Here is a 12,249-nt window from a genome sequence, read left to right as displayed (position 1 = left end):
TGCATCCTTTGACTTTACCATGGGCCTCCGTGGCCAGGATTTAATCTTCAGAATCTTAACAATCCGGTGACCTGGGTGGCTTATATGGGCTCATACTAATGCCTGTGTCGGAGCACTGAGGCAGCACTGCTACGATCCTGTAGACCTCCACCCAACTGCCTGAGATAAAACCCTACATTCTCAAGTTTAGTGCATTTGATACTCCCAGCCTGGTTGGCTTTCACCTAATTTGGTTTTATCGCAGTGCTAAGGGCTTAATGTATTTTTTTATTTCGAGGTGCACCTTAAGCTACCAACTAAGCAAGTATAAATAAAGGAATTGTAGCAATAGAGACAAACGAACAGACAACCAGGAAGTATTTTTATGGCATAGCTTCAAAGGTAATTTCTTAAATGTGATATGATTAAGCAAATTATTCGGTGATACTACGATGTCCATGGTGAACAAGCACAAATACAAAATATACGTGAAGCTCAAATGAGTAACACTGATGTAATGCTGTATTGGCTCTACGTTTTTCCATAGCAAACAAACCAGACAAAAATCACTAAATATTTTTTGGCATTTATGGGATGGAAACGTACGGATAAAGTTATAACGGGGGTTATTATGTATGTCATTAGAGGTCAGTGTCAAATATGCTCCGATGACACAGTGTTTTGAACCAACAACTGTTTTGAGGTCTTAGCCAGGATTCGTTAATTACAAAAGTTTGAAAGGAGCCAGGAAAGAGCTATTTCACATTGGCTGATTTCTTGAGTGCTGTGCCACCAGTGCTTTGACCTTTTCCTTGGCTGAGCATTATAGGATTTTTCCACCAACTAAACTCTCCTCAAAATATTCCCCTGACTTTGTGCATACTGAGTTGTGGGCCAGATAATTCCTTTTGGGATATTTTGGTTGTTGTTGTAAACCAATAATATTTACCACCAAAATGATCGCATTTGTTGTCTTGGATCTTGATTCTCTCAAACGGTCACTTATTCCAGTAACTTATTTTTTCCATGAAGACTTTAATTTGATGCTGCGTAATGACCCCCCCCCCATCCCGTGTTCTCATGCTGATAACACTGTTATTGTGCGCGCGAGACAGATGACAAATGTGCGTCGCCCGTTGTGTTTAGAGTCAGGCTACAGTGGCCTCGCTGGAGCCACGCAGCACGCAGTTCGCTGGTGTCTGCATTGCCCTCCCTCCTTGAACCAAACTCCCCAAACCGGCCCGACTGCGTTTCTGCGGAAGGAAATAATTGATATCTCAACGCCAGGAAGTCTTTGTGCTTGAGACGGCTCTCATGTAGCCAGGCGCGTTCGACGCTACTGTACATTTTGCTTGCGCAGTCATGGCCCCGAAAGGGCTGCCAAATGACCCGTCTTGTGTTTGAGCCCTGATGGAGAATGGACTTGGAGGCCACCAGAGTACGAGGCCTGAGACTCGTGAGAATGGAATACGCAACCAAAACGCTGCCAGCCGCCTGGGCTCTGTGTTCTCGGTTTTTTGATGACCGTTTTGAGCTTATTTTAATGAGAATAATTACTTTAAAGTTATAGTGGAGAATTCAATTGCAGCATTCTCATGACATCACTGACAAGCCACTCTAATAAATAATTCCAATGATGTCACTTCGTGCAGGGATGATGCGGTGGTAACACTAGTGCCTCACAGCAACAAAGTTCGTACTTGGGCACTTTTATTCGTGGAGTTTGTATGTTCTCCCTCTGTTTTGCATGAGTTTCTTCCAGATTCTCCAGTTTTCTCCCACAGCTAAGGGAACGATACTATGTAACTGGTATTTTCCAAAACATCGCAATGCTGAAAAATGTACCTGCCAATTACTCAATTGGAATTACACGCAGCAGCAACATCAACATCGCCCCTCAGTGCAAAACACTTATCAGGACCCTCATGAACAATGAGCAATATTTTCTCATTGACGTAACTGAACTTTGTTAGCTTGAGACACAACCTAGGTATGATCTACAAGATAAGAGCTAATTCTTCTTATTGAGTCTTTAAAAAGAACACACACACATATTCAGGCTTTATGACTCATTAAAGTGTGCTATTGCCAAGATGTAAATTAGTCAGTCAACGTATCATTACTGTGAGAAATTGTCATAGGAAATTATGGGACGTGTAATGTGTGGTGTAAATGTCCAGACGTACGTCCATTTGCTACATTCCGTACTCGGTGTAATGTGAGGTATCCCTCATATGACATCTATCAGTTAATAATCTAAAGACGGGAGCAGCACCCGTTTAATGAGGAAAGCAGCAACAACAACAAAAACCATGGGGCGATTTTAAAACTTCTAGCTGGTAATGCTGATAACAAACAAAAAACGCAGATTCGTACTCCGTATGATTTGATAAGAGCATTGTACGATCATAGTGGGGAGCCCCTTTTTACTTTTTATTCAATAACAAAACACCTCGGGTAGGAATAAGAACATTCTAGGAAAGCGAGTCAGCCCATCCGCCTGTCGCTGGTGCCCGATGGACCCCGGGCGGCAGTGGCGGTGGCGTTGGGTTTGAATTGAAGTGGCCGGGGGGGGGGATATCCGGGGCTTTGCGTTCACTCGGCAGCACCGTTGTGTGGCTGTCAGCTGGCTCTCTCCATGCCGACGATGAGATAAACATTTTTCGTCCTTTGTTTCCCTCCGCTCGTGGTTATTGGGTTTTTTCTTTCATGGATTCCTAGACGTCGCGAGGCATGTAACGGCGCATTTGGCAATTCAAACATCTTCTCGTGCCACTGATACACGTACAGTGAGGGAAAAAAGTATTTGATCCCCTGCTGATTTTGTACGTTTGCCCACTGACAAAGAAATGATCAGTCTATAATTTTAATGGTAGGTTTATTTGAACAGTGAGAGACAGGATAACAACACAATTCAGAATAACGCATGTCAAAAATGTTATAAATTTATTTGCATATTAATGAGGGAAATAAGTATTTGACCCCCTCTCAATCACAAAGATTTCTGGCTCCCAGGTGTCTTTTATACAGGTAACGAGTTGAGATTAGGAGCACACTCTTAAAGGGAGTGCTCCTAATCTCAGCTTGTTACCTGTATAAAAGACCAAAGAGCTCTCCAAGGATGTCAGGGACAAGATTGTAGACCTACATAAGGCTGGAATGGGCTACAAGACCATCGCCAAGCAGCTTGGTGAGACGGTGACAACAGTTGGTGCGATTATTCGCTAATGGAAGAAACACAAAAGAACTGTCAATCTCCCTCGGCCTGGGGCTCCATGCAAGATCTCACCTCGTGGAGTTGCAATGATCATGAGAACGGTGAGGAATCAGCCCAGAACTACACGGGATGATCTTGTCAATGATCTCAAGGCAGCTGGGACCATAGTCACCAAGAAAACAGTTGGCAACACACTACGCCGTGAAGGACTGAAATCCTGCAGCGCCCGCAAGGTCCCCCTGCTCAAGAAAGCACATATACATGCCCGTCTGAAGTTTGCCAATGAACATCTGAATGATTCAGAGGACAACTGGGTGAAAGTGTTGTGGTCAGATGATTCAACTAGCCGTGTTTGGAGGAGGAATGCTGCCTATGACCCCAAGAACACCATCCCCACCGTCAAACATGGAGGTGGAAACATGTTTTGGGGGTGTTTTTGTGCTAAGGGGATAGGACAACTTCACCGCATCAAAGGGACGATGGACGGGGCCATGTATCGTCAAATCTTGGGTGAGAACCTCCTTCCCTCAGCCAGGGCATTGAAAATGGGTCGTGGATGGGTATTCCAGCATGACAATGACCCAAAACACACGGCCAAGGCAACAAAGGAGTGTCTCAAGAAGAAGCACATTAAGGTCCTGGAGTGGCCTAGCCAGTCTCCACACCTTAATCCCATAGAAAATCTGTGGAGGGAGCTGAAGGGTTCGAGTTGCCAAACGTCAGCCTCGAAACCTTAATGACTTGGAGAAGATCTGCAAAGAGGAGTGGGACAAAATCCCTCCTGAGATGTGTGCAAACCTGGTGGCCAACTACAAGAAATGTCTGACCTCTGTGATTGCCAACAAGGGTTTTGCCACCAAGTACTAAGTCATGTTTTGCAGAGGGGTCAAATACTTATTTCCCTCATTAAAATGCAAATCAATTTATAACATTTTTGACATGCGTTTTTCTGGATTTTTTTGTTATTCAGTCTCTCACTGTTCAAATAAACCTACCATTAAAATTATAGACTGATCATTTCTTTGTCAGTGGGCAAACGTACAAAATCAGCAGGGGATCAAATACTTTTTTCCTTCACTGTATCGACGAGTGCGTATGATAATTGGTTTAATTGCAATGTTTTTGAACAAGTATGCTAATATTAAATTGAGGATAACTGAGTGGATAAAACTGTAGAAGCGATGAAGATTTAATAAGATGCATTACAAACAAGATGGTAGCAACACAAAAAGATTTTCTTTAATAAAATTGTCACACTCTAAATTGTGAGAATGTGTTTAATCGCTGGGTTGTAGGATGTTATCGTGCCGAGTATCTGTCATATCTCAAGTGCACTATTTCCACACATACGTCGCTTTTGTCACAGTTTTTTGTTTTGTTTGATTTTTGTTGATTCTTTGCTCACTCACTTGCTCACACTGTTGTTTCTATGTTGCCTTTTTTTGTGTTTGCCCGCCAAGCATGAGAAGGGATTCTTGACAAACCAAGCAAGCGAAGAATGTTGACCTGTAATGGAAGGAGGTTTTGCCAGGATAGGTGGGGTGTGGCGTTAGTTGCAGGAATGGCTGCACAGGAAGAAGGGGGGGCCCACGTGGGCGTGCGGGGACGCAGGTTGGGGGGAGGGGTCGTGCAAGCGCGCACACGGCCTCGTGAGCTGCAGGAGGAGGTAATTGATTGAGGCACGATTGGTGCGGTGGGGGGGAAGAGGTTGGCTGCGCATAGGGTTGGGGGAGGGAGGCGGGCGGGCTGGACCGTGGAACAATAGTGGTGGTGCCGGTGTGTCTGGAGCCTGCTTTTGGAGGGGGAAAGGAAAGGCGGGGTTGGTGGTGGGGGGAGAGAGAGGTGGTGGCATTGGGAGGGGGTGCGCATGGGATTGCACACAGACATGAGTAGGAATGCGCATGCAATATATATAAATAATGGAGCCATGAATTGAAACAAAATCCTCGCTGAAATTGTTGAGTTTCCTTTTTTCCAGTCGGCAGCGTATTGAAGATGGGGAAGGGAAAACATTTCCGCAATACAGCTGAACTGCTAACCTTCCCTTTGCTGTCTCCCGTCTAAGCAAAAGTGCACAAGCGTCGGCAAATTCATTTGATCCCCTGCAGAGTGGCGTTCACACCGTTGGATTGTTCTCTGCTCGTAAGGAATTATAATAAGTTTTCCATAATAATTTCCCGTAAAGGCTCGACACAAACGTCACTTGTTTAAAACATTTTTTTTAAACATAACTGATAACAATTATTTTTTAAAGTGTTATGTTTATTTTTATTCAATGAATCATTTAACTTCATTCAACTATACAATTGCCTTTGTTCGAATGCACGTTAAAACTGTTCCAACCCCTTTGATCACATTTCACCATGTCCGGTGACCTTAGATTGTCATTTAACACAAATTTAGTAAATAAATCGCTTCTCGTATTTTATGCAACCAGCCGCCCAAACTGAATGAGCCAAGCTGCACTTTTGCCGCCCTTGTTTACCCAGGAAAGCCTCACCAAGTCGCCAGACTTTTTCACCAGGTTCCGACTAAGTTTTCACAGTAGGGGACGATTTTTCTCCCGTGTGTAATTCCAAAAATGTAAATAATTAAAATCATCCACACCTACACACATCTGTGCTTGGACAGAAATAAGGCCTGGTGGCTTTGCGCTCGGCACAAGTTTACACGGTGACATTTTTGCAGTAAAGGACAGCAAGTGGACTTTGACGGATTCTTTGTAACCCTTTCCCCCGTCCGTCCCCCTGCACGGCCCCTCCTGGTTTCTGACAAGTTAATCCAGCGTCGTCGCTCGTCCAACGGCGTGAAACGTCTCGAGAGCGGTGGCGTCGAGCGGTCGGTGGTGGGGCGAAGTGGGGGGGTGGTGGGGGGGGCAGCACGGTCGCCAGCAGCCAGACAGCGCGTTTGTCTCTTCCTCTCCTCCTTCGCAGAGAATATAAGTTGTTGTGGAATGTCTCTGAGCTGGAGCCACATTCGTCTGGCTTGACAGGTTGGCAGATTACGACTGGGCAAGCCACGCCACGCTTGCGTGAACATCTTTGCTGCACATTTTGTGCTTGAGAGCCGGCGCGCGCGTCTGTGCGCGCGCACACAACATGTTTTCATTCTTTTAATGTTTTAGACGTGTTTCATAAACATGCTTTGAAATTGATATTCGTGCTTTTGTTGGTTAATAAACAGAACGCCTATACACTTTGTGATGAGGCGTGAGTGACTTTTAGTGTGCTCGGTAGGAATGTCTGCTGCTTTAAAGTTTTATATTTCACGTGGTAAACAGAGCATGAATGTGACCGGGAGAGGGTAACTGTAGATATTTGTATGCCCCTTTCATGCTTGTCTGCTTGCTTAAAGAATTTTATTTTCTGTGTGCCCATATACTCTGATACAGCTGTGCTGTTTGGTCGATGGCAATTATTGCAATTTCCTGCTTTTCATTGTTTTGGTAATGATTAAAGATCACTAACTTCCATTGAATGGGGTAAAAAAACAGAAGGCAGATAACGGGTCTTGTAAATCTTTGCAACAAATCGGTATAACACTGTTTGCCTTGAAATTAAGCTAATTTGGCTGTGATTGAGATAATTGCACAATTTGCATGTATGATTGAATCTTTTTTTGTTTTCTTAATATCATATTTGAAATGATGTTTGACCAAACCGCATGATCGCAAACATTTTGTGCATTTGTAATATGTTTGCCCCCCTGTTACAAAAAACTGGTAACTGTTGTGAAGTATTTTCCCTGAGTGTGTACCCACACTCAATGTGCGGTGATGGTTTAATTGCAGGTGCTGGCGCCAGATTTTGTTTGCCATTCATTTCAGAGCTTATTAGTAGTTCATTGTGGAATATTGCTGCCTCATGTCCACTGGAAATTCTGTATTCCTATAGCAAGGATCAATTGTTTGACTTGGATTCCCATGCAATTGATTGTAGTATTTATAATAATAATTATGGGCATTAACCAGGAAAGCCTCACTGGTATGTTTGGCCAATTCCATGTGGGAAGTAGCTGGAGCACTCGGAGGAAACCCACACGTACCAGAGTACAACACATACCGAAGCCCAACACGGTTATATTCCACCCATCGTTGTCATGCCATCTCCTGGCCACAGCCTTCAATTCACCTCCTGTATGGGAATGATCGTTCAGTCAATTGGTAGCCCTGGCCAGGATGTGCACCCATGTTTTCAGGATTGGCAGCCCACCTTCCTTTAGCAAATGAGCGATGTCACAGCTACGGCCCTTGCCTTCGGTTGTATAATAGGCACTTTTTGTGTTTAGTTTGTTGTCCTTCCCCTGAACCACCGAATCGCACAGTCGGCTACGTACGGCACGAAATAAGTTTAATAAACATGCGTACATGTAATGGACCTGCCACCGGCGTGTATTGGTAAGCACACTGGACTTGCAAACCAGAGTTTTCCGGTTCCATTCCATCTCATGGCAAGGTAGTTGAAACAATAGCTAAGTTTCTCAAATTTCCCCACCCACTGTCCACGCAGAGTAAAAAAATGGGTACGCCACAGTCAATCGGCAGATTGCGTGTGGTGGGGTAGAATGTGGACACACCGACCTCTTCCAGGACATCTGATTAATCCTCGAAGAGTAGGCCAAATACCCTCTAAAATTCGGTGGTAGTGGCACATCCCTGTAATCCAGCACCGTGGAGGCAAGGGCTGGTGGATCGCACAAGTGTTATGAAACTCTCATGCCATGGGCGTCAAGAAGGGTGCCTTACCCTGGCTTGCCACGTTATGGGATAGTGTTGCCCCCACGAGCATGTGGGTTTTCTCCGCGTACTCCAATTTTCTCCCACGTCTATAAACATTCATTAAATTGGCTTACGACATCTTAAATGTATATGCACCTCCATGTGTTGCGGATTGTACAGCGTTGCGAGATACACGTGCATGTAAAACACTTAATCGTTATTTTTTTAAGCAACAGCAATGTAAGGCCACAAGAATACAAGAGGCCTGGGGTCAACCTGCTTTATCCTCCAAGTATTGGAAGGTGTTTGGTTTAGTGATGCTGACGTGTAAAGGGATATGCTTTTAGGCATTTATTTAAAAACTGATCAGGCAGATAAGGAGTGCAGTAATTAAGCTGGCCCAGTGGAAAGGAGAGTGGCTCCGTAACGCGATTATGTTGTAGGTGCCGAGTGTAACGTTAGCCAGCATTGGCGCCCATCACCGTGGGTTAGGTAGTGGATTGTGAAGGGAGGCACAGTGTTTAAATGTCTATTGGTACTGAGTTAGCGTAAAATGACTTGCGACCACAAGGTAATCACATTTATACTTTTAATTTAGTAATTGTAATGCAAAGTCTTAACTTTATATTAGATGCCTGTTGTACGTTCTTGCTTTATGTATGCATATACACGTGTGGAATGTCGGGATGTGCTCTCCATTCCCGGATTAATCTCAAAATCGGCTCTCGATATGAAATCTTGGGCGATCCGATTTTTTCTTCTTCAGATTATTCGCAAAAGGGTAAATCTAATCGGCTTCTTTCTCACCAGAATGGTGTTGCATGGCATTGATTGACATCACTCCTTTAACATGTGAAATTCAGAATTAAATAATCCTGAAAAGTTCCGAATATGATGTGATGTGTAGTGTGAGTGCACTGTGATACATCATACCATAGTGGGTTTGATTACTGGTCATACACAACACCAGTACGTGCGTGGTATCTAAAATGGAAGTGGTTATCACCGAGCTTGACTGATCCTGAAATGAGTATCCTGTATTACAGTACAGCCAGAATTGAGGAATTGAAAGCCTTATTGTAGCATTCCATCCTTAATAGGTGCTTGTCAACGGCACTTTCCCTCAGTCTGTACAGCCAAGTACACAGTACCGTCCAGTGTTTATTTTTTCACAAGCCCATAGCTGATGATTTTTCACTGTAGGTCTGTGTTTGCCAGTTTCTCAAGTGGAATTAAAATTGCCAACATTTTCCAAGGTGCAGCGGTGCTGTGCTGAAGAAACGTCGTGACACCGGTTGATTTTTGATGTTTTTGTATGGGGGGGGGGGAGGGGGGTTATGATACATCCAAGTTACTGTGGTCGCACATGGACTGGGAGATCTGCATTTGTGTTTCGACTACATATATTTCCTTTTCCTTTTGAAAGGACTAAATTAAATTTCGATTTAAATCTTTCGTGACTGCAGGGATTCAGATTCTTGGTTCTTTCGGTAAAGTCACGTAGAAGGGAAGTAATAAAATAATAAAAATATAACAATAAAATTCTCACGACGTTTCAATTGCAACACAAGCAATCATCAGGTGTGAAAACCACAGCAAGAAAATAGTCGTGAGAATTTAATTGGTTTATTTTTATTATTTTATTATTTCCCTTCTACGTGACTTTACCGAAAGAACCAAGAATAGGACTAAATTATATTAAATTGTAAAGACTTTTGGTTGAGTAGTTTATCAAATTTTGCGAGCGAGCATGTGTGTATATAGTACTGAATATGCTGCGTGTATATTGCATATGAGGCACATGCCTCCGAATCAGCACTTTAGGGGCAAACTGGTGGCTCTAAAAGCTCTGTCTAATGTTTACGTCCACCGTGGCTATAACCTTTCTGTATGGAACTTGGAGTGTGTTCTCTTCGCGTCTGCCTGGGTTCCTTTTAGTACTTCAGCTTCTTCCCATTCATGGAATTGGTCAAAGGGGAGTGTTGTCCTAAAAATGAGTTTCGAGACTCGGTGTTTTGGCTTTCTCCTGGATAAATAATTGACGTTATTATTACATTGGTTTATGTGCGTCATTGTAAAGATGATAATGAGCATATACTTTCTTTGGGTGCTTCTGGTATTAAGCTGCGACCACTTCTCTACCAAATTGAGTCGTTATTGCTGGGCCGGTGCTCATTTACATTCCTTTTCCGCAGGAAACATTGGTTACAGCTAAATGACGCCCGTTGTGTGCCGTTTAGCTAGATTTCTCAGCTTCCTCCCAGGATTGCGGGGTCAGATTTGCTCGCCCAATTACGTAAGGCCGTTTCAAGTTTTAATAGCAGCGCTCTAACGGTCTGCGTTTTGGCGCCTGCCTTGTTACTCACGGCTAGCTGGTCCGGCGGTCTGTACATACACAAACCAGCCAGACCTTTTAACTGATTAGGAAGCCTGCCCATGTTCGGCACGCACATATATTTTTTTCTTTTCATTATGATGCACAGAGCACACCGCCTTTTACTGCAGGCCTAGGGTTGGGGGGGGGGTAGTTGGGGTCGGGAGGGTGGAGGGGAGCTAAAATAACCAAACTTGCCATGCAAGCAAAACCCACGCTTGCAGTACGTGACCAATTATTGTGTTCTCTGGATTAAAATTGTATTCAACAATTGCTGAGATTGTTGGTGAAAGGATGTTGCTTTTATCGTTCAATAAGGAACAGTTTCCTAAAAATCACAATCTATAATTTTTTCATTGAATTTTCGGTTTACAGTCACAATTGAGTCAGGTTGAGGCGTGGAGGTTTTTTTCAACAGGGCACGTATACACATGTAAAAGGACTTGCACATTACAGATCCTGCAGTACATGCACACAACTCAGATGGAGGCAGCCGTAAAAGAGCGGCAGCGTTTGCATGACGTAACCACTTGTGGTGAACAACACTTGTAGGTGCTCTATCCAATCTGGCTAACTGCCCTGATGGGTGGTCAATGCGCAAAGAACACTGCAGTGCTGTATGATCTGTACATCCTGTAAATTTGCAGCTGTAAAAATAACAGTCGGAATTGTTGCACGAAGTGCACCGCTGCGATCAACCCCCAATAGAATTGCCTTTTTTCACTGTTTAAGCATTAAGGTGTTTTGCTTTTGTAGCAAAATGTGGCACAAAAGCGCCAATAATACGATTCAAAGCCAATTAATCTCTGAACTTCCATGACCGTGGTTGGAGTGCGGTCCAGTTTTGCACACAAGTGGTTTTATCAGGATCTGTTACAACCCTCAAGGACTGATGACGTCCAAGTAGCGGACTGAAGCTTGAACCAAGTGACATTTAGATGGTTTCTGTTTGAGATTAGCCTTCCAAGGCCTGGAAAACAAACCCTCAAAGAGGCGGCAATAATGCTCCTCAAATGACCGTCTAAAGACAATGACATCCTCTAAATAAATTAAGAAACGCATCCAATTGCAGTGCACCTCATGCTGACACCATTAATTGCTGGAAAGTGGCTAGTGATGTTGGTATCCCCATAGGCAAACAATTGAAGTGGAAGCGCCCCTGTGGGGGTCCTGAACGCTGTCCACAGTCGAGACTCAGAATCAATGGGAAGTTGTCAAAATGCTGACAATAAGTTTAGTGTGCTGAATAATTTTTCTCCAGAAAGAACATCCAAGATTTGTCCATGCATGGCAAAGGGTAAGCATCAGGGAGTGTGACCTTGTTGAGACTACAGAAATCTATGTAAAACCGCAGGAAGCCATCAGATTGACAATAAATACTGCGGCGCTCCAAGGACTTGTGGACAAGATAACGTTGTCGGCCTGTAACATCTCGCAATACTGCTTTTGTCACCTTGGCTCTATCACTTGGACTCGTTGTATATGGGTTCTGACGAATGGGCGCCGCATCCCCCGTGTCTTCGTTATGACGCTCCATCAGTGTCATGCGTCCCAGCTCATATGGCCCACCATGCTGGAATATATCACCAAAATCTCTTATTAGAGCTCTCAATTCCTCTTTGATTGACTGATAGCTCCACATTTTGCATTGAAATTACATCCACCCGTGAATAACCTATTTCTCTTGAGGTACTGTCAACTCCACATTAGTGTGGGATTGCCCTCACAGGGTGCAACATACATTGGGCTAACGTAAACCAAGAGTGGTCCTGCTTGTACGGTAGTGGCCGTGTCAGATGTGTTTTTAGAAGTTCCACAAACAGGCATTGATTACTGCGCAGAACCATATCCGCACCTTGCCAGGTAATGATGGTTTGTAGCCACGACTGCTGTAAAAAAAACACAGGTGTGTCAACCCGTGGTGTGCTATTGGAGGAATGGTCAGTTTCTCTAACGAGGGCC

General features: G+C 44.0%; 1 protein-coding gene across 4 annotated transcripts in view; it reads left to right on the top strand.

Moving 5' to 3' along the window:
* Positions 1 to 12,249, top strand: part of LOC133350745 (bone morphogenetic protein receptor type-1B-like) — a 47,932-nt gene that overhangs the window by 21,825 nt on the left and 13,858 nt on the right. The gene's annotated exons all lie outside the window — the stretch shown is intronic.

Source organism: Lethenteron reissneri, chromosome 34 (genome assembly GCF_015708825.2).
Source record: "Lethenteron reissneri isolate LAM-NWPU_2019-01 chromosome 34, ASM1570882v1, whole genome shotgun sequence".
NCBI classification, from domain to species: domain Eukaryota; kingdom Metazoa; phylum Chordata; class Hyperoartia; order Petromyzontiformes; family Petromyzontidae; genus Lethenteron; species Lethenteron reissneri.
The sequence above is the reverse complement of the archived record's forward strand: the minus strand, read 5'-3'. Positions and strand labels throughout refer to the sequence as shown.